The sequence below is a fragment of the Tursiops truncatus genome, chromosome 5, assembly GCF_011762595.2.
Source record: "Tursiops truncatus isolate mTurTru1 chromosome 5, mTurTru1.mat.Y, whole genome shotgun sequence".
In the NCBI taxonomy this organism is placed as follows: domain Eukaryota; kingdom Metazoa; phylum Chordata; class Mammalia; order Artiodactyla; family Delphinidae; genus Tursiops; species Tursiops truncatus.
Window position 1 is genome coordinate 47,549,884 of NC_047038.1, and position 21,005 is coordinate 47,570,888.

Below are 21,005 nucleotides of genomic sequence, written 5' to 3' on the forward strand. Positions count from 1 at the left end.
GCCTCTGGAAATGCACTATTAGTCATTTAGCTACCTTTTTTCCAATGAGAGGCACTACTTGGAATAAATAAGGTACAGACAACCATTTTATGTTATATTCTATCTCATTGATTTCCATACACAGAAAACTGTTTGGTGTGTAGAGCAAGGAGATAGGTGTAAATATGTTCTAGGGAGCATAGGTGGTGTTAACAGAATCAATTTTCTAGATTTTCTTTGCATATTTTCCCTTTCATAAACCATTTTCACATTGGAAAACAAAAAAGCTAATCTCTTGCCCATTCCAGAAGCTTACTATTGTGAATGGCCCTGGGGTTTAAAGTCCTCCTGTGTGTCAAATACAGGGATAATATCATACATGGTTCACCAGTTAGATGCTAATTCTAGAGTAAAAATCATTTTCAAAGTCAATTTCTACTTCTTCACTTTCAACAAAATTGATAGGGGACATAACTTGTCAGCTGATAGATCATCAAAAATTATTTTTTATTTACTAGATGATTTTTGGCAATTAAGTTGGAAGGAGTTCAAAGAACTATAACACTATTTTACAAAACTCACTCCTTTCCAATCTACTTGCTGCTCTTCAGAGGGTCCCTATAGAGCCAGACTCTGGTCGAATTCAGACCCAGCTGCTTACTTACCTGTGTGACTACAGGCATCATTATCAACTTTTCTATGCCTAAGTTTTAAACTCTAAAACTAGGTACTTAGATCTAGGTACTTTGGATATATTAATTCATGTAATCGTCACAATAACTCTGTGGGGTAGGTAATGTTATTATCCCATTTTATATAAAGAAATTGAAGCTCAGGAAGATAAACATGGTAAATATTTTTAAATTACAAAATCTAAAAATTATACGAAGAGAACCATAAGAATACTACTTACTTCACAGGGCCACATGGTGAGGATCAAATAAGTTGAATAAAATAGCAAGCATTTGGACCTTTGCCTAACATCCTACAAACATTATGTGAGTTTAGCTGTCATTACCATTTAAGTGAACAAAATTTTCAGCACTTACATCCATAAGAATGTAAAGGAGAAATATAATTGATGTTGAGCCCATTCTTATTCTGGTGGTTAATGTGAGTCTTCCATGGAAATCCGAACCATGGGACAACATTCCAATGAAATTTTGTTATTTTGTTTAAATTATTTTCAAAATTTGAAATAAATTCTTTTGATCAATAGTATACTATTAATGATTATCATTCATGTAAACTGAAAAAAAATCTTTTAATTGAATTCCTACAGCACAATTTTTTAAAAAACTAAATTACAATTCATACACATATTTTCTTACAGAGAAATATGATAACATGATGAAAAAAGGTTTTCAAGCATAAAAATCATGTATATTATATTTAGATAAATTTATCTGGAAAGAATAAAAGATGGATATTTCTGCCTTTTAAGAAAAATAATGAATGTATGATGGGCATCAATTTGCTATAGCAGTTAGATGCAACTTAATACATTTAAAAAGATAGATGAAACAATTTATTTTAAAATATCTATATTTACACTATGCTGGGAATTATAACATTCAGAACTCAGTAGTTAAACTTCTGATGAAATTCTAATTTCAATGAAAAATGTGCAACAGTGTAAATAGTTGCTCAAAATTATTTTAGGAAATATGAGCCAACAAAAAACGGAAGATTGTTTAACGAACAGTAGACTTGGATGCAGAAGATCCACATATCAGGCCTGGTTCAGTGACTCTTATTAATTTTAGAACCTTAGGAAATTTACTTAATGTCTTTGAACTTCAATTTTTTTACCTGTAAAATGAGATTAGTTATGAAATTTAAATAAAAATATATGGAAAAGCTCTTAAAAGCCCTAAAATACTCTATAAGTATAAAAATATGGAAAAATCAACCAAGAAAAGTACCTGCACGTGTTTCTTGCAAGATTCCTACAGCCCAAGATGTGGAATTCTTTCAAATGTGTTAAATGTTCTTTAATAATATTGTTTATAAAATTTATTTTACAAATTTGTTCTCCTGGTGTACAAAATGTGGCCTAAGTTATCTCTGAAAGCTTAATTTTTTATGGTCCATAGTTGAACTTGTGAGATTTTTGTTTTTTTAAGTGTGACTGCAAAGTAGGGAGATGGATTTTCCTCCTTAGATTGTAAAATGGCTCCTTTCAAAAGGATAATTTATCAAAAGATTCTATCAGTATCATCAGGATCAGAGAACAGTTTTTTAAGGTCATTTCATTAAAGGTTAGCAATTATCTGCATGTATAAATCTGAAGTGTTTGCTAAAATTTGTCATTCCCTTACAGTTTTATAAGTTGTATTTTTATTTTCTCATTTACTTGTACAAAAAATACCTCCTCACACTTGGCATGAAACTAACACCATGAGCAGAACAGCTACCTGGTGATATTGGAAACAAATTTGAAATTCACTCAGGAAACTCAACTATTGTGTAGGCTTGTGAATTTCCAAATCACTCCTATTGTTTTCTTGTTATTTTCTCCTGCTTTGGAAATGGTATCTGAGGTGGACATTGAATCATTTGTATCTTCTTGACAGCATGTTGTCTGGATTCTTCATTGTACAGAAGCACCAGAAAAATACTCACAAATATTTAATTCACAATTTGTCAGGGTGACTCTAAAATGGCTTCAGTGAGGGGACATTCTCATGCTCAAAGATGGCTACCATGGATACCTCCAGACATTCCATCTACATTCCAATTAGAAAGAAGAGGAAGGTTGAAGGGCAGAAGGCAAGTGCCAGCTGAGTTTTTTCCCCCTCCTCCCCCTCTTTGTTTTAATTGGGAAGACAATAGTTGGTCTGGAAATTCTACCCACCAGACCTGTAGACTTCCACTTGTAGCTCATTGTTTCCAAATGCATTATATGACTATTTCAAATGGCAAGAAAGCCTGGATAACTGTGTATTTCATCTCAGCTCATTGCTGCCCCAATTAAACTTGGTGTTCTGTAAGTGAGGAAGAAAAGAGAATGGATAAAAGCAGCTTCTAGGCCTAACTCACTCAGCTTTAACAATGCTTTTTATTTGTTTTGCTATCTTATTTTATAATTGCAGCTGTGTAAAGGTAAGTAATAGTCTGAGTTTCCCTCCACTTTTTTTTAAACAACTTTATTGGAGTATAATTGCTTTACAGTAGTGTGTTAGTTTCTGCTATATAACAAAGTGAATCAGCTATACATATACATACATCTCCATATCTCCTCTCTCTTGTATCTCCCTCCCACTCTCCCTATCCCACCCCTCTAGGTGGTCACGAAGCCCCGAGCTGATCTCCCTGTGCTATGCAGCTGCTTCCCACTAGCTATCTATTTTACATTTGGTAGTGTATATATGTCAGTACTACTCTCTTAGTTCATCCCAGCTTACCCTTCCCCCTCCCCATGTCCTCAAGTCCATTCTCTGTGTCTGCATCTTTATTCCTGTCCTGCCCTAGGTTCATCACACCATTGTTTTAAAATTCCATACACGGCTTCTCTGGTGGCGCAGTGGTTGCGAGTCCGCCTGCTGATGCAGGGGACACGGGTTCGTGCCCCGGTCTGGGAAGATCCCACATGCCATGGAGCGGCTGGGCCCGTGAGCCATGGCCGCTGAGCCTGCGCGTCTGGAGCCTGTGCTCCGCAACGGGAGAGGCCGCAACAGTGAGAGGCCCGTGTACCGCAAAAAAAAAAAAAAAAAAAAAAAAATTCCATGCATATGTGTTAGCATATGGTATTTGATTTTCTCTTTCTGACTTACTTCACTCTGTAAGACAGACTCTAGGTCCATCCACCTCATTACATATAACTCAATTTTGTTTCTTTTTAAGGCTGAGTAATATTCCATTGTGTATACGTGCCACATCTTCTTTATCCACTCATCTGTCGATGGACACTTAGGTTGCTTCCATGTCCTGGCTATTGTAAATAGTGCTGCAGAGATAAACTCATGCACATATGGTTACCTTATCTTTGATAAAGGAGGGAAGAATATACAATGGAGAAAAGACAGTCTCTTCAATAAGTGCTGCTGGAAAAACTAGACAGCTACATGTAAAAGACTGAAATTAGAACACTTCCTAACACCATACACAAAACTTAACTCAAAATGGATTAAGGACCTAAATGTAAGGCCAGAACTATAAACCTCTTAGAGGAAAACATAGGCAGAACCCTCTATGACATAAATCACAGCAAGATCCATTTTGACCCACCTCCTAGAGAAATGGAAATAAAAACAAAAATAAACAAATGGGACCTAATGAAACTTAAAAGCTTTTGCACAGCAAATGAAACCATAAACAAGACGAAAGACAACCCTCAGAATGGGAGAAAATATTTGCAAATTAAGCAACTGACAAAGGATTAATCTCCAAAATATACAAGCAACTCATGCAGCTCAATATCAAAAAAACTAACAACCTAATCCAAAAACGGACAGAAGACCTAAATAGACATTTCTCCAGAGAAGATATACAGATTGCCAACAAACACATGAAAGGATGCTCAACATCACTAATCATTAGAGAAATGCAAATGAAAACTCCAATGAGGTATCACCTCACACAGGTCAGAATGGCCATCATCAAAAAGTCTAGAAACAATAAATGCTGGAGAGGGTGTGGAGAAAAGGGAACCCTCTTGCACTGTTGGTGGGAATGTAAATTGATACAGCCACTATGGAGAACAGTATGGAGGTTCCTTAAACAATGCATTTAAAAAAATTTCTTTCAAAGGTTCACAAAATTCACTCTAGTTAAACTCCAACATATTCAATATATTTGTAGTTTTGGGGCATCTTGTCATGTACTCAATTGCATGTTCCTTCTCAAGATCAAATGTTTTATCTTATTCTTCATTGTGTAGCTACTAGAACATAGTGGGCACTTACCCATGATTTACTCTTTTCTTGTATTAGGTTTGTGTCATTCCAGCTCTGGGATATAGTAAAATGACTAATACATTCCTAAGGAATTTTGAGTATGTAATGGCTTAAATTGTTTTGGTATTAAGGGTTGACCACTAGGTAAGCGGTCTTGAAGCTTCTGTACTTTGAGTCTGATTACCTTGATTTGATTGAGAGCATGTGATAGTCCATGTTATGTTTTATTTTTTAATTGAATGAAAGATTCTTTAAATTCTACAGTGCTTTACAGTTTTCAAAAGTTTTACACACATGATTTCCTATAATCCTATAACAACCCTTTTTTTCTCTCCTATCCCTATATTGTTCCTCCCTGCTTTCCCTCTCCCCACTGGTAACCACTAGTTTGTTCTTTGTATCTGTGAGTCTGCTTATATTTTGTTTTATTCACTAATTTGTTGCACTTTTTAGATTACACATATAACTTATATGTGGATATCATACAGTATTTATCTTTCTGATTTATTTAACTCAGCATATGCCCTCCAAGTCCATCCATGTTGCTCCAAGTGGCAAAATTTTGGTTTTTTTATAGTTGAGCAATATTCTATTGCATATATATACTACATCTTCTTTATCCATTCATCTGTTGATGGACACTTATGTTGCTTCCATACCTTGGCAATTATAAATAATGCTGCTATGAACATTGGGATACATGTATCTTTTTGAATTAGTTTTTGTTTTTGGGGGGCTATATACCCAGGAGTGGAATTAAAAGCTGAAACTAGAAACATGTTATGTTTCCACACTTCCAGGCCATTACTTCAGTGTGGAAAACCTATATATATTTTTCACAACCAAAGCACCTTGGATTGGTAAGGTTGAGTGGAACTCCTCTGAATGGTTGTATCAAGGGTCTTAAGACAAACTTTGTGTCAAACTTTGGGATGCCTATAATTTTTTCTAAATATTAATTATGTGATTATTTAGCTAGAGAATCCTCCAGTTCCATTGCCCCTTCATACATTTTTAAATTAAGGTTTATTTCACCGTATCAAAAAAATACTTTGTTTTCTCTTTGCCTTTTTTTTCAATCTATATCCCTTGGCCTAGCATAATCCTGGCACATAGTGGGTCAAAATAAATTTTGAATGAATGAATGACTTTGAGCCAGTTTTCAAGCCTCTGTGCTGTAGTTTCCTCATTAGTAAAAATACATGTGAAAGTGCTTAGTAATAAGGAAAAGTAGCAGCGTAAGGGAAGTATTGGTTTTACATTAAAGAGGCATGAGTTTGAGTCCCAGCTCTACTTATCATCTTGTAGAAACTGCAAAATTAACTTTTTAATTAATGCATTCATTCATTCATTCATTCAACTACCTAACAAAGGCTGCTCTAGACCTCGGAAACATATGAGTGGGAAAAAAGAAGTTATTTTCTAGTAGCTCATAGTCTAGTGTGAAAGACAGAATTGTGTATGATAAATGCTTTAAGTTTGTTTCTTTACATTTCAGGTGGGTTAGCAATGTCTGCTTCCCAGATTTTATTATTGTACAGAATTATCATACAGACTCAGTCCATAGGTATCCACACCCACCACATTTTAAAATGTTCATTGCCCAGAACTCTGTTGAACGGGAGCATTCATTCAGCAAGTCTTTTCTCTCTCTTGTCATTTTTCTTTAGAGGAAAACTGTGCATATTCGTGAAGTTTTATCTATAAAGAAGATCTAGGGACCATTTGGGAATCTATAGCATGCCGAGTCTTCCTCTGCCAGCGTTCCTCATCAGAACCATGGAACAAAAAAAATGATTTTTTTTTTCAGTTCTTCCTAGAAAAGAACAGAGCTAGTACCATGCTAGATGCACAGGAGAGAATCTAATTTATTATATACTGTATAGTCACATTTTACATCACAAGTGCTTGTGTTGGAAGTCCCAAAGACCACCCCCAGGTTTGACGATTCACTTGGAGGACACACAGGACTCAGCACATAGTCCCCCTCATGGCTATGGCTTATTACAATGAAAGCATACAAAACAAAATCAAAAAGGGGACAGGCATGCCAGGCAAAGTTCAGAGGAAAACAGAGGCAATCACCCAAGAGTCCTCTCCCTGTGGAGTCTTATGGGGCACACAATTTCCCCAGCAAGAGTTGTGACAACATGTTGAACTGTTGTCCACTATGAAAGTTTATTAAACACCCAGTACCCAAGGTTTCTACTGGGGTCAGGTCACATAGACATTCTCCACCTAGGACGTACCACAGTTTCAGACTCTCAGAAGGAAATTAGATGATCACTATAAACCATATTTTTTGAGCAAACAGTTTATGAAGAGTGAGCCACTCTTCACCAGTTAGGGAATACGGGGAACCTTCCCAAAATCCAAGTGCCCAGATGCCAGACAAGGGTCAACCTTGCAGGCAGGCCTTTCTATGGATATCAGTCTCAGTCGTGTATGTTAACTTTTCTGCACAATGACTAAGGGCATTTGGTTAAGAAAGATTCCTGGCCTTTTGGAGTCTTAGCAATGATTGACTAAAGGGAAGCTTGAGAGGTGAGGGGTACAGAGAGTAAAGCAAGATTACAGTGGGTCCTGTATCCCCTTCCCTCTTCTGGGCAGAAGGAGATAAAAGCTTGGAAGGTGCTGGATTAATTATAACATCTTCTTGTCTTCCTTTTTTACTTTACTGCTCATAATAGAGGAAACAGAGATGATTTTCAACCCATTGTAATTGCAAGACATCTTTAGCTGCTTCCTGAAAAGTACTCATATATTGTGTTCCTGTGTTTTGCATGTACTGGAACTTACAATTTAAAGTCAACTTCTGCAGAACTCTTTGGCAAAGTGAGAAATTTATTTATAAAGTTCACTTCTTAAGTCATTCATCCTGTAAATTCAGAGTTTAGTCTTTTGAGATTTTGTAAAATAAAGGCAGAGTTGTGGGACTTTTTTTTTTTGTAGCTGAGTTTCTACATGAATCACTCCAACATACTGACCTTCCTGGAAATTACTGAACTTAGAAAAGCTTCTGCTAGATTTCTTGCTATGGTATGGGATTTGTGCTTTCAAGTTAGTTTCTCCTGCTCAAATAATTTAGGTTTTGGCCACTGGAAATAATTGTACATCCAAAAATAAATCCTTACACCTCTCTAAACAAAGCAAGAAATTATAAAATCAACAATTAGTTTCAAAATATAAACTTTTTTGTATTTTTCTTAAGATATTCTTGCTGGTTTTATTTTGGGACTGTGGTTAGATGGCATTTTTCCAAGAAAGTGAGTGATTATTTTAGTGAGCTGAAAAGGAGAAAGAAGTGTGTTGGAATAAAATGTTTAAATTGCTGTTTTCTTTGCAGCTGTAATAGTGTCTGTAACTGGTGGGACTACAATATTTAGAATTCAAGGGTATTTATCCCTATCTTAACAATATTTTGAGTACCATAATGTTTTCAATTGCAGTTCTTTGAAATGTGATAACAGTTGATTAAAAGTAAAAAAAACAAACAAAAAAAGTCTTTTCCTTGATGCAATATTAATGCCTTCATGGAATAGCTTTACTAAAGAAAGAAAAAAGTGGAAGATAAAAATATTTCCTTCTTGCTAGCATTTTGACCTTTGGAGGAGGATTTGGGACCGAATCCTAGCTGTTTGTTTTCAGTATTTATTACAGTTCAAATTAAAATGTGTGGGATTTAGTCATAATGTCCTAATACCATTTCAGTTGTATACAGCTGAGCAGTTTCAGTGCCATGGAAAATGCCACATGTATCTATATTTTTAAAAGCGTATTTTAAAGCTAGAAAACAATACAATGGCATATATTTTTAAACTATTATTTGTTTAAGCGGTGCTATATTAAAATGTCTACTGTTTCTAGGGCTTCTTAAAAATTGAAGACATGATTTATTTCCAGGGGACTAACTTATTCAATTCTAAGAGGAACAATAGAAAGAAATATTAGAACAAAAACTAACTTTGTGTGCTTTTGTGTATGTGTGCGTGTGTAATTGAGCACAGAGAAGAATAATAAAAGTAATAAAATATGTTCAAAAAAATGCATTTTTCAGGGTACACTCTAATATATGGCATTTTGATATCACTTTTAAAACTATGTAAAAGCTATAGATTATATTACCTTATGCTTAGAAAATGCAGAATTTCTAAGATAGTTCCAATTTTATCATATTTATTCTTTTCTGTCACAACTGACTTGTCAAAATGTGCTTAAGTGCAGACTGAATTTTAAGTTTTTAAAGACTTTAAAATAAATTAATTTTTAAAATTTTGTTATGGCATACATTAATGTAAATAAACAAATTAGAAAAAAATTGCCAAGTCATCATACTTTCGAGTAATATGGCAAAATATAGGCTTTGATTTCAAAAATCATGTATTCACATCACTGAAATTTAGAGTGATCCTTATAACTTAAGTATTCCTTGCCACCTTTGGAACTATTATGTATAAGAATACTGAGTAGAACCTAGCTAATTCTATCAGTATTTATTAAGTGCTTAGTAAGCACAGAACGTAATTCTCTAATCAAATCTCATGTTCTAGTGGGAGATGAATACAAGTAAATAGATATTTGTAATACAACCTGATAAGTATGATGTTCTAAGTTAACAAAAATGTTTGGAAATCCACAGAAGGGGCATGCAACAGTACACTAACTGAAGAGGATACTTTTACGAATGTGTTTCTAAAGGAAGGACACGGAAGTTGGATTATTACATAGATTCAAGTAGGTTATCCACGATTCACGATATTGATATTTTAACAACAATTTCAAGGTAAGATCTGGCAGACCCAACATTAGTAAATGTTCAAAATGTTAACCCAAACAACTGTTGCTTTAGGCTAGAAGTATACTGATTTTGACTCTCCAGTCCTTCCTTTCCCAAAATCTTTAGATACCATGTCTAGCTAAAAAGAAAAAAAAGGAAGAAATTTAGCCAGCTCTGAATTAAAATTACTTAACAATGTTCGTGAGTAGGGTGGCCACCAACTCTGGTTTGTCTGTGGTCTCTCAGGATTTTAGCACTCAAAGTCTCATGTCTCAGGAAACCCCTCAGCCCCAGACAAACCGAATGGTTGGTCACACTGATCACGGGTTCTCCCCAATCAATGGGATACATTTCTACCCTTCTATTTGCATATGTGCATTTAGGGGAGGAAAGGTTTGGTAAAGTTGAATGTCATCTAAGGGATCAGAAACAAGCACTTGTTTGAAGTAAGTATGGAAAATATACACAAGAAAGACACTTGCTATATAAATGATGAAAAATTTAGAAGGCAAATCTAAGACGTTATGATGTAAACGGAGTAGAGTCCAAAGATAGATCAACTTGGTTTCTCTTCTGCTAATTTTCCCCCATCCATTTGTTCCTGACCCCCTCCCTGCCTCATGTACACGCATATTTAGGCCTCTTATATTTTAGCAAAATAAAACAATTTATTCCTCAACCTGCTCCCATCTAATACCAGAAGTTCAGGCCACCACACACCTGAACTTCTCTCCTAAAGTTCATCAAGGATTTCCATATCTCTTCTCAATTTACTAGATCATTTTGTATCATGTGCTACTAGGAACTACTCCTTCCTTAAATTTCTCCCCTCTTTCGATTTATTGACACCATATCCTCCTGGTTTTCCTCTCACAAATGCATGGCCATTCTTTCCCAACATGCACTTGGGCATCCTCTTATTTCTATTGCCCTTAAATTTGAATATTCATATTCCTTGCAGTTCTGTCATTGGTTTGCTTCTGTCTTTAATCCACACTTATACAGTTGACCCTTGAACAACACAGGTTCGAACTGGTGCATCATGGATTTTTTTCAATAGGTAAGTACAGGAGTAATACATGATCTGTGGCTGGTTGCTTCCACCTACACAGATGAACTGAGGATATAGGGGAACTGGGTATATAGAACGCCAACCATATATTATACATGGATTTTTTTACTGCTTGGAGGGTTGGGGCCCCCAACTTCCCATTGTTCAAGGGTCAACTGCAATACAAGGTATTGCAGATATTACAGTGGATTAAAAAAATAAAGAGGGCTTCCCTGGTGGCGCAGTGGTTGAGAGTCCGCCTGCCGATGAAGGGGACACGGGTTCGTGCCCCGATCCGGGAAGATCCCACGTGCCGCAGAGCGGCTGGGCCCGTGAGCCATGGCCGCTGAGCCTGCGCGTCCGGAGCCTGTGCTCCACAACGGGAGAGGCTGCAACAGTGAGAGGCCGCGTACCGCAAAAAAAATAAAAAAAATAAAAAATAAAAATCTCTGCCATCATGGTGCTTAAATTCTAGTTAGGAAAAATGTACATTATATACATTAAAAATATAAATAGATTATCCGGTGGTTCCAAGTGCTACAGAGAAAATTAAAGCTGGGAAGGGGGCTGTATTAGTTCCTTAAGGCTACCGTAACAAATTACTTCAAGCTTAGTGGCTTAAAACAACAGAAATTAATTCCTCACAGTTCTGGAGGCCAGAAGTCTAAAACCAAGGTGTCCGTAAGGCTGTACTCTCTTCTAAGGCTCTAGGAGAGAATCATTTCTTGCCCTTTCCAATGGCTCTAGGCATTCATTGGTTTGCAGTAGCATAACTCCAATCTCTGCCTCTATACTCATATGGCTTTTCCCTGTGTTTCTGTCTCTTGCATGTGTCTGTGTCTCCAAATCTCCCTCTCCTTATACCAGTGGTTGGATTTAGGATATATCCAAGTCTAATATGATTTCATCCTAACTTGAGTACATCTTCAAAGACCCTATTTCCAAATAAGGTCACATTCACAGGTTCCAGATAAACATGGACTTTTAGGAGATACTACTCCACCCACTATAGAGGCTAAGGAATGTTGATTGCAGAGGTAGATGGAGAAGATGAGGAAGTCATTGAGATATCTGGGTAGCTCATAGGACCTCAAACTCAATCTATCCAAAGTGGAAGTCATAATTATCTCTTAAAGCCAGCTCTGAGCTCTTGCAAATACTCACCCTGGTCCTCACCTAGAAAAGTAGAAATCATCTTAGGCTCTTAGGTCTTGCTCAGCCTAAACCTCCATGTCCTAACAATCTCTAAATCTATTAGTCTTACTTCCTAAAAATCTACCAAGGTATCTCTATCCCTACTCTACTGCCTTTATTTAGGCCATTTTTCTGTCCAAGTTCCCCATTCACATTCCCTACACTGCCTTAGAGGGAATTTCAACAAGAACAACCTTACTAGGTCACCCTTCTGCATAACCTTTTTGAACAGCTCTCCAATATTTGAGATAAACTATGGTCTCTTTTATAAGTACAAGATATTCCACAGATACTCCTAAAGAAGCTTCCATGACTCAAAAACTCTTTCTGGGGTTTCTAAGACCTTTTTCATCCTGTATCAACCAATATTCCCCATTCTTCCCCACCACAATCTATTCAAACTTTCTGTAAACCAGTCATACTCAACTAGTAGCTACCTGCTAGTCAGCCATAGCTATCACCATCATCACCCCCACCACTTAGTGAGCAGCAACAATGTATGTGACAGTGTTTTCTTGCACATGCCTACTTTGTATGTAAAATTTTTAATTTACATAAGAACCCCAATGAGGTAGGTGTTATAATTCCCATATCATAAACTAGAAAGCCGGAACACAAGCGCTTAAGTTTCTCACCTGCAGGTCCTAGATCATACACAGGATGAAGTTGTGTTACATATAAACTAGGGTTAATAATTTTCACCTCATAGAATTGTCATTCTAAGGGTTAACTTAATTAAAAAGATATTTAGTACAGACACTGGCACCCTCGCAAGTCTTCAAGCAATGATGATAATGATGACAAAGTTCACCATGCCTTATAATCACTCTTCTGGCAGAAGACAAGGAGGTGCTCAAGGGAAAGGTGCTGCCCAAGTTAAGTCCGTCCTTAGCCTGTAATAGCAGCAAAGAGTTCTCTTTCCATGCGGGCAGATACCTACCCCTTAGACTTAGGTAGGATTACCTGATACAACCACAGGATAGGAATAGCTTTAGAGTAGATTGTTCTAATCATTCAGTCATTTAACAAACATTCTTTCAGGATCTTTTCTATGCCAGCTTCTGAGATTACCTAGATTTATTTTTTTTTTAAAAATCCTGTCCTAAAGTTTTTATCATTCAAAAAGACATTAATATATGTACATACCAATATATATATGAATCTACAGTAATTTTCACTCTTCAACAAATATTTATTAAATACTTACTCTATCCTTTGTGCTCTAATAGGTATGAAAAATACCCCAATGTTCCAATCTACAGGGTAGAGGTTTAAAATGTCAGTACTGGACATGTGGACACAGGGTGGGAAGGAGAGGGTGGGATGAATTGGGAGATTAGGATTGACATATATACACTACCATGTGTAAAATAGATAGCTAGTGGGAACCTTCTATATAGAACAGGGAGCTCAGCTCGGTGCTCTGTGATGACCTAGAAGGGTGGGATGGGTGGGGGGTGGGAAGGAGGTCCAAGAGGGAGGGGATATAGGTAGACACATAGATGATTCACTTCACTGTATAGCAGAAACTAACACAACCTTGTAAAGCAACTATACGCCAATAAAGAAAGTCAGTACTTTTGATGCCCACATTCTCCACCAAAAAAGGTCAGTATTCAGACTGCATACAATATTGCCCATATCCCACCTATATCCACTCATCTCTTTATTCTCCCCTATTATTTGCATATGTCTCTATCATGAACTAGTTCATAAGCAATTGGAGAAAAACGTGTGTCTCGTTTATATTTTAATCCCTCACCACTTCCTACCCAGTGTAAAGCAAAATAGTTAACATTTAGCCCAAGGCTGGTATCTGAAAAATGGCTAGTGATAAAACCACGGTTATTAAAACAGAGTGCAGATCACAAACATGAATAATAGCTACCCCTTCCCTGTGGATACTCTGGGATGTGACCACTGGCTCAGGCAGGCAGTTCAGTGGATTAATCTGCTGGCTGAAGGAAAAAGTTGTCCTCTTCTTGGGGTCTGCTCTACTCCCTTGCACAGCTTTGCTGCTTTGAAAGAAGAGGGGTAAAACTCTTCTTGAGGGTAAGGGCTGGCTTGGTGCTGAAACATCCAACACCCACCTAGAGTGGGGGGACACTTGCATGACTTGTAGGGAATTTCTTTACTTGGTAAATTTCTTTACTTGGTAAATTTCTTTACTTGGATTTTCTCATAAGCACATGCTTAGGGCACTAGCAAAAAGTGATCCCAAAGAGTTTTTTGAAAGAATCTGACATTTGAAATTGGGAAAAAAAGCATTTATGAAACCATCATAGGAAAATCAGAATGCAGGTTGACTTTCTTGCCTTTAGCTGATCATTCAGAATTTATTTTCAATATGCAAGGGGAAATTACCAAAGACTTTTCAATTTTTAATACTTCAGTGTAAGTTCACTGCTCAATTAAAGGTAGACATTGAATCAGGAGAAGCAAGATAAGGAGCAGCCCAAGAAAGCTTGTGTGTTTATTTTTGAACTGATGGGCTCAGAGATCAGTCATATTTCATGAAGCCAAATTGAATGTGGCCTGTATTCCTACCACTGTGTTTGTCACCACCATGTAACCAAGGTCACCACTGATCCTTTTTACGTTTTATCAGGCTTTGCCGCTGTTCTGTGATGGCTAGTGTCCTCAATCACTGAGGCACCAGAATGACTAAACTTTGAGTTATAATATTTAAGGGTAGATCTTTCTGACTATGGCTCTCCTCCCTACTGTCTTTGGTCACTGCACACAGAACTAGCCCCTTCCACTCTCTTCTCATACAACCATGTCTAAATTCCTGCCCAGACTGAACCCTTCACAGGTTCATCAATTCCTCCAACTTGCCTCTCCACCAAACCCTTTCCATTAAGACTTCTGGGACATACATCTCAACATAAGAACAAAACAAAACAAAGAAACAAAATTTCCCTTCCATATTCTCCAATTTTGTACAACATTCTTTCTATTGCTTTTCTTTACTGAGCCTCGGCTTAGTCCAGCCCCAAACAAACAAAAGGCACACGTGCCTCTGATGACTCTGATCCTTAGAGCTGAATTTCCACCTCCTTCTCCTAATCTTCATGTGGAAATTTGTTGAAATATTATTTTATGCTTATTTCTCCAATTTCTCATTGCCCATTTACTATTCGACCAACCAGAAATGATTCCATCCCTCACCCCTTTAGCAAAACTGTTTTCAACAACCTCATCTACTATCCCCTAATCTGCAAATTCAATGAATTATTTTAAGATCACTTACTGAACTTTCTATTACATTTGATACTGAAAATTCTGGAATCTTTACGGTTTCCTAATATCTCACCCTAAATCTCTCACCAGTCCTTCTTACTCTTCCTCATCCTTAAATATTTCTGTAATGCCTTACATCATCTTTGACCTCACTCGACACATTTTTTAGAGTGATCACTTCCAAACTCTATGCCCTCATTTGCCAACTCCATGCTAAGACTCGTTCATCTAACAGCCTGCAAGGCAGACCCTCTTAGATCTCTCATTGTCTCCCTCCATGCTAGATGTCAAAATTTGAACCTCTGATCTTCTCCACTAAACAGCATACACATCTTTTCTTCTTATCTGAATTGAATGCACTACTGTCTCACCCAGTCACCCATAAGGCAAATCTGGAGTCATCTTTGACCATCCTCAACCTCACTTTCAACTAGTCACAAGCTGCTGTTAATTTGAGCTCTGAAATATTTATAGAATCTGTTGGTTACTCTTTCCATCTGTTCTTTACACACCATTCAATGACCATTGCTCTGGCTCCAGCTTTTATCAACATCTGAACTTGTGCTACAGCACCCTAACTCACCTCCCTACCTCTAGCTTTAGTCTTTTCATATGTAAACCCCAAGCAATGCTCCATGAAGATGCAAAAAAATAACTACGTCATTTCACTTCTAAACGTATTTCTTACAATTGCATGATTTGCCCTTGATGTAGATCCCTGTATTCATCAATTATTTCAGAATGATGTGCCTCTGGTTTTACAATGTTCTCCTCGACCTGAAATGCTCCTCTATGTCTACTTTCAATCAGCTATTTTTCATTTGTCCATTAAAACACAGCTCAGTTTTCACGTCTCCTAGGAAGCCTCCTTGTCCATCCTAGGTTGAATTATATGCCATCTCTCAGTACTTCTATGATGACCAATTAGTATAGCTGTCATTTAACTGTTCTGTAATTCTTATAACTGTGACAGCCTGGAAGCCCTCTGAGGGAATCGTTTGTATCTCATTCATCTTGGAGGCTCCCAGCATCCTGCAAGGTGCCAGGCACAAAATAGACATTAAAAAAAAATTAAATGGACAACTGAGGAGGTGAGTCCTAAATTTTTATTTTTAACTTTTATTTTTCCCATGAAAAACAAGGATAAGATGTGCTTCTCATGTTCAGAGGTTGATGAATAAATGGGTTGATGAATAAATGAATAAATAAGGATCTTCAGATCCTTATTTTTAAGCATTCAGGATATAAAGCTTAGGGAATAAATTTCTTAGGCAGTCATTTCCTATGAAGTATATTCAGATTTCTGTTCATTTAGGGGAGTGTTCTTATCATTCTTTCTCTCATTCTTCTTTGACCTACCTTTGCTCATGTTGTTCTGCTTCCACCAAAGACTAAACTTTAGAAGTAAACACGGACATGGGCTGCCTGCCGGTTGTAGGACGGCAGGGCAAGATTCTGGAAAGAACACGGGCTTAGAGGTGGTCTCGTTGGATCCTAACATCAAGCATTTAACGACTTGGTGACACTGAGCAAGCTTCTCAACCACTTGGTCCTCATTTCATCTCCTTTTACGAGAGGAATAACAATGCTACTCTACTGGAATTTTGTGAGATTACATGAGCTGATGCCTTTAAGATACCCAGCACAATAATTTGATTTTCCTTTTCACTATCTAAAGGTGGTATGCAAGGACTAGATAGAAAAGCCTAAAAGAACTAAATAAATGTTTGAATATTCTAAGTATTTGCATGCTAATTCATATTAACATGAATAGTGAAAATAGGGCTTCTCAAAAGTAAGGTTGTCAGTAAAATAAAATAAAAGCGAGTATGATATGATTTTTTATTTTCCTGCGTGGCTAATGAACTTATTTCTGCTTTGCTTGACTGGTTGCCAAAGCTTTGTCCTTGACTATATGAAATTAGAAATTGGATGAACTTTTCTTAATTGGCCAAAAAAAAAAAAAACAAACCAAAAAAACCAACCCTACCTCAAAGCAAAAGTTATTAAAGACAGATATTCTTAACAGAAAGCTTAGCACAGACAGAAAGCTGCAAATGGAACATTCCAGGGTCAAAGGGATGGAGAAAGAAGGACAAAAGGAGAGGAACATTAAAGCTAGAAATTCTCTCATTATGAAGACTGATTATTTAAGCAAGGTTAGTTTTTTGAGGCTTATGGACCTGTTACATTTAAGATGGCAAACAACACAATGTTACTGCTAATTAGACATCCAATGAAATGTCAGATGGAAAGGTTAACTGTCTTAAAGAATGTTATATATTCTTGTATTTAAAATGCCATTGTTACTAGTTTTGAAACAGGGCTTGTTGACAAAACAGGAAAGAGTACATGATCCAGAGAATGAGGTAGAAATATTTTATTTGTCCAGTATATAAAAATATGAGAAAAAATATAGTGAGCTTTCATCCTTCATTTGAAACACTAACATTTGACCATTTCTACAGTGACTTAGAACCCGAATTATTTTGATTTATGCAGATCTCACCCCAGGCAGATTTGCAAACAACCATAAAATGTATGTGTGGAGGGCCTATTATATGCCAAATACTGCTCTAGACATTGAAGAAAGAGAATGAACAAAACAGCTAAAGTTCCTGGCCCCATATGGAGTTTACCTTCTAGTGGGGGAAGACTTACAGTAGGGAAATCATCACATAATGTGATGTCCTATAGTAACAGGTGTTATGAAGAAAGAAAGTAGGGTTTGGACATTGCTTTTCCCTGGCTACCCACTATAGTAATAATGGGTGGTTAACATTTCTCTGAAGAGATATTTAAGAAGAGACCTCACTGAAGAGAGGGAGCAAACATGTGGCTACCTCAGGCAGGAGTCTTGCATGCACAGTTGAGAATATTCGCTTGTGGCTCCCTGGCTTGCCTCCCATCATTACAATCTTTGGCCACTGCTGCTGTGGTGGGTGAGTGGAGAGAGAATTAAGAATTATGCTCTGGGCACTGAGCAAACTATCTGATAAAAGCCGTCACATTTCCCCATCCTAAACAACGTATAAGACAGGATGAGTTACCTCTATCCTCCAGATAAAGCAACTGGGATTTATGAAACTGAAGGAACTCACGTGGGGCTCTCAGCTAGTAAACTTCAGCTAGTAAACTTAATAATTTGGTCTCCAACCCACAGCCTATGCAATACTGCATCTCTGAAGATTCCTAAAGCTAGCACAGTTGCAGAAGCAACCCTAACGCTTACCCTTTATTGAGAGCATGCTCAGTACCAGAGGTTTTCTTTATACTATCTCCTTTGGTCCCCACCATACCCCTATGAGGTAGGGCTGTTATTATCCACAGTGCTCAGTAAGGAAACTGAGACTAGAGAGGGTTAAGTAACTTGTTCAAAGTGATGATGGGTCCATAATAAAAGCTAATATCTGCTATTTCCTTTTCTCTGAGGAGCTTATATATGTTGCCTGAGGTTACTGACTTCAACCATGAATCAGAATCAATATGCTTAAGAAATGCATTTATGAGAATAATAAAATCCCAAAGTACAGATGTAGCCTTGCATTTATATTTTGGTTTAACTTATAATTTTTTTTCAATCATTTTACGCTGACATTTATGATAACATTTCCTTTCAAACAGAACCAACTGCATATATTCTGTGAGAAATGCAGTGGTGTTATACTGGTCTCAGTTCGTCAGAAGACAAGAGGCTGCCTAGACACTGGATTGTGGAGCCTCAGCTACAAATGCTCTTAGAAAACAGCTGCATGCATGCCAACCAGTGCACACCCTGTAATGCTTTAGTCTCTCCTTATGAATATTGAGCATCTATTTATAGCCTAAGCTACCATTTGGGGCAGAGGCAATATTTTAGTGATTAAGAGCTGAGGTTCCAATCTCTGCTCTGCAATTTACTACAACTGATTTGCAGCTTCCTGCAGCTGATCTGTTCACTGCTCATTATGTTGCTGGATGCTCATTATGGGTCAGGGACTATTCCAGGCACTTTACATTTAGTCCCCTTAATGGTCCCAAGATGGATTATTAATCCCATTATATGGAGGAGAAAACTGAGCTCAGAGAGGAAAAATAACTTGTTAGTGGTCATGCAATTAATAAGCTGCAAAGCTCTCATTTGAACCCCAGGTGTCTGATTTAACAGCCTGTGTTTCCTTCCCTATGTGACACTGTAGGACTAAAGAGGGATGGTAATGTGACCATGTAAGAAACACTATCAGCTCTGTAATGAGGGCTAGGCAGGCAGATCCCGTACAAGCTCCACAAGGCACTATTGCCTCAGTTGGTCAAATTCTTGGTGTTTTTAATTAGTAGCCCAGTCTAGGATCAAATGTATAAGGATATATTCTTGGGAGTGTTAGGAAGACTATAGATGGCAGAGAGAAGGAGCCTGTCTAAGCCTCAGGCTACTCATCTACTGCCAGGTAACCCTTCCTCTGCCTTCCTCCCAAGATAAACCAAGATAAAGATAAGTCAGGAAAGTATGGGGACTACATCCAGTCACTTATTCATATGTACAAAATGCCTCCTACTTCTGGGGAATTCAAAATTCTGTTTTCAAAGCCTTTGTTTGCCAAATACCCCCCTTCCTTGCTAAACTTAAATTATATATTGCCTCTTTCAGATACAGTTAGATCTCCATGAACCAGCTCAATCAGGCTAAGTGACTTTTCCAAAGATCTCAGCTCAAATAGGGATGCACCTGAGGAGAACCTTATCCTCAGAATTGAAGTTCATTAGATTGTGCTCCTCCAATTCTACCACCATGTGCCTGCAAATCTCAGAGGACCTTCATCCACCAAAAATCTGATTCTCTCTAACGCCTCATTTTTTGGAGTGGAGTCCATGAACCAGCAGCTTGTGCATCACTTGGGAGCAGTTAATATTTGTTAAAAATGCAGAGTAGCAAGCCCTATCCAGACCTGCTGATTCAGGACTGCAGTTCAACAAGAGTCCCAAGGTGATCCATTGACACAATGAAGTTTGAAAGTCCTGCCTTGGAAGTCATTCAACCCCCCTCATTTTCCAGGGAGGGAAACTGAACTTCAACTAAATGACTTTCCAGTACATCCCACAGCAGAATCCAGTTTGGATTCCAGGATTCTGATTCAGCAGTATAACTTTTGGCACTATCATGAACCTCTGCGGGCCTTTGTTTCCATATCAGTAAAATGAGGGTACTCACAACTGCCTGCCTCTTTCTTGGTATAAAATGTGATGATCTGTGAAAGCACCTGATTAATGCCAAAGACTTAAGCAAACAAATGTGTGTGCCATTATATCAAATCAAACTAACTTGAATCCTCGAAGACTCTGTGTGTGTGTGTGTGTGTGTGTGTGTGCGCGCGCGCGCGTTCACACAGTCACGTGCACATGAGTTCTAGGAGCAGAACTGGGCCACATATGACAAATTTTGCCCTACTTAATTGACAATGTAACCTAATTCTCAGACAAGTTGCCAAAAAAAGAATCCTTTCTCCTTTAAATCTCAGAAGGGCTCTTAAAATGGATGGGCCCTCTGGGCCTCACCAATGTGTTTCCACTGCCCCAGAGTCAAAGCAGCCTGAGAGCACGGGGCTTTATAGCAATGGTATTAGATCTCAGGGCATTCATGAGCTCAGGTGGACAGACTACAGGGGAGAGGTGGGCAGCTTTTTTATTTTTCTGATTCCCAAGAACCACTAAAATCAAGTGTGGTTTAGAGGGGAAAGAGACAGGAAAATAAAAAGATTGGGAGAAGAGGAAGACGACAAAGGTGGGGAGGAGGGTTCTGTTGACAGTATCCAGCCATTCATGAAACATGTATTTATTGATCAATATTTATATGGCAGACACTGTTCTAGGTATTTTGGACACAGCC

The 21,005-nt window shown here is 37.6% G+C and overlaps 1 protein-coding gene and 1 long non-coding RNA gene across 2 annotated transcripts in view; one reads left to right on the top strand and one right to left on the bottom strand.

The window, feature by feature from the left end:
- The window catches only part of KCNIP4 (potassium voltage-gated channel interacting protein 4), a 231,601-nt gene that overhangs the window by 180,453 nt on the left and 30,143 nt on the right, over positions 1-21,005 (bottom strand). The window lies entirely within an intron of this gene.
- On the top strand, positions 9,585-20,332 carry LOC141278765 (uncharacterized). The gene is made up of 3 exons (XR_012331952.1): positions 9,585-9,660; positions 16,116-16,233; positions 19,770-20,332. It is a non-coding gene; the product is annotated as an uncharacterized lncRNA (long non-coding RNA).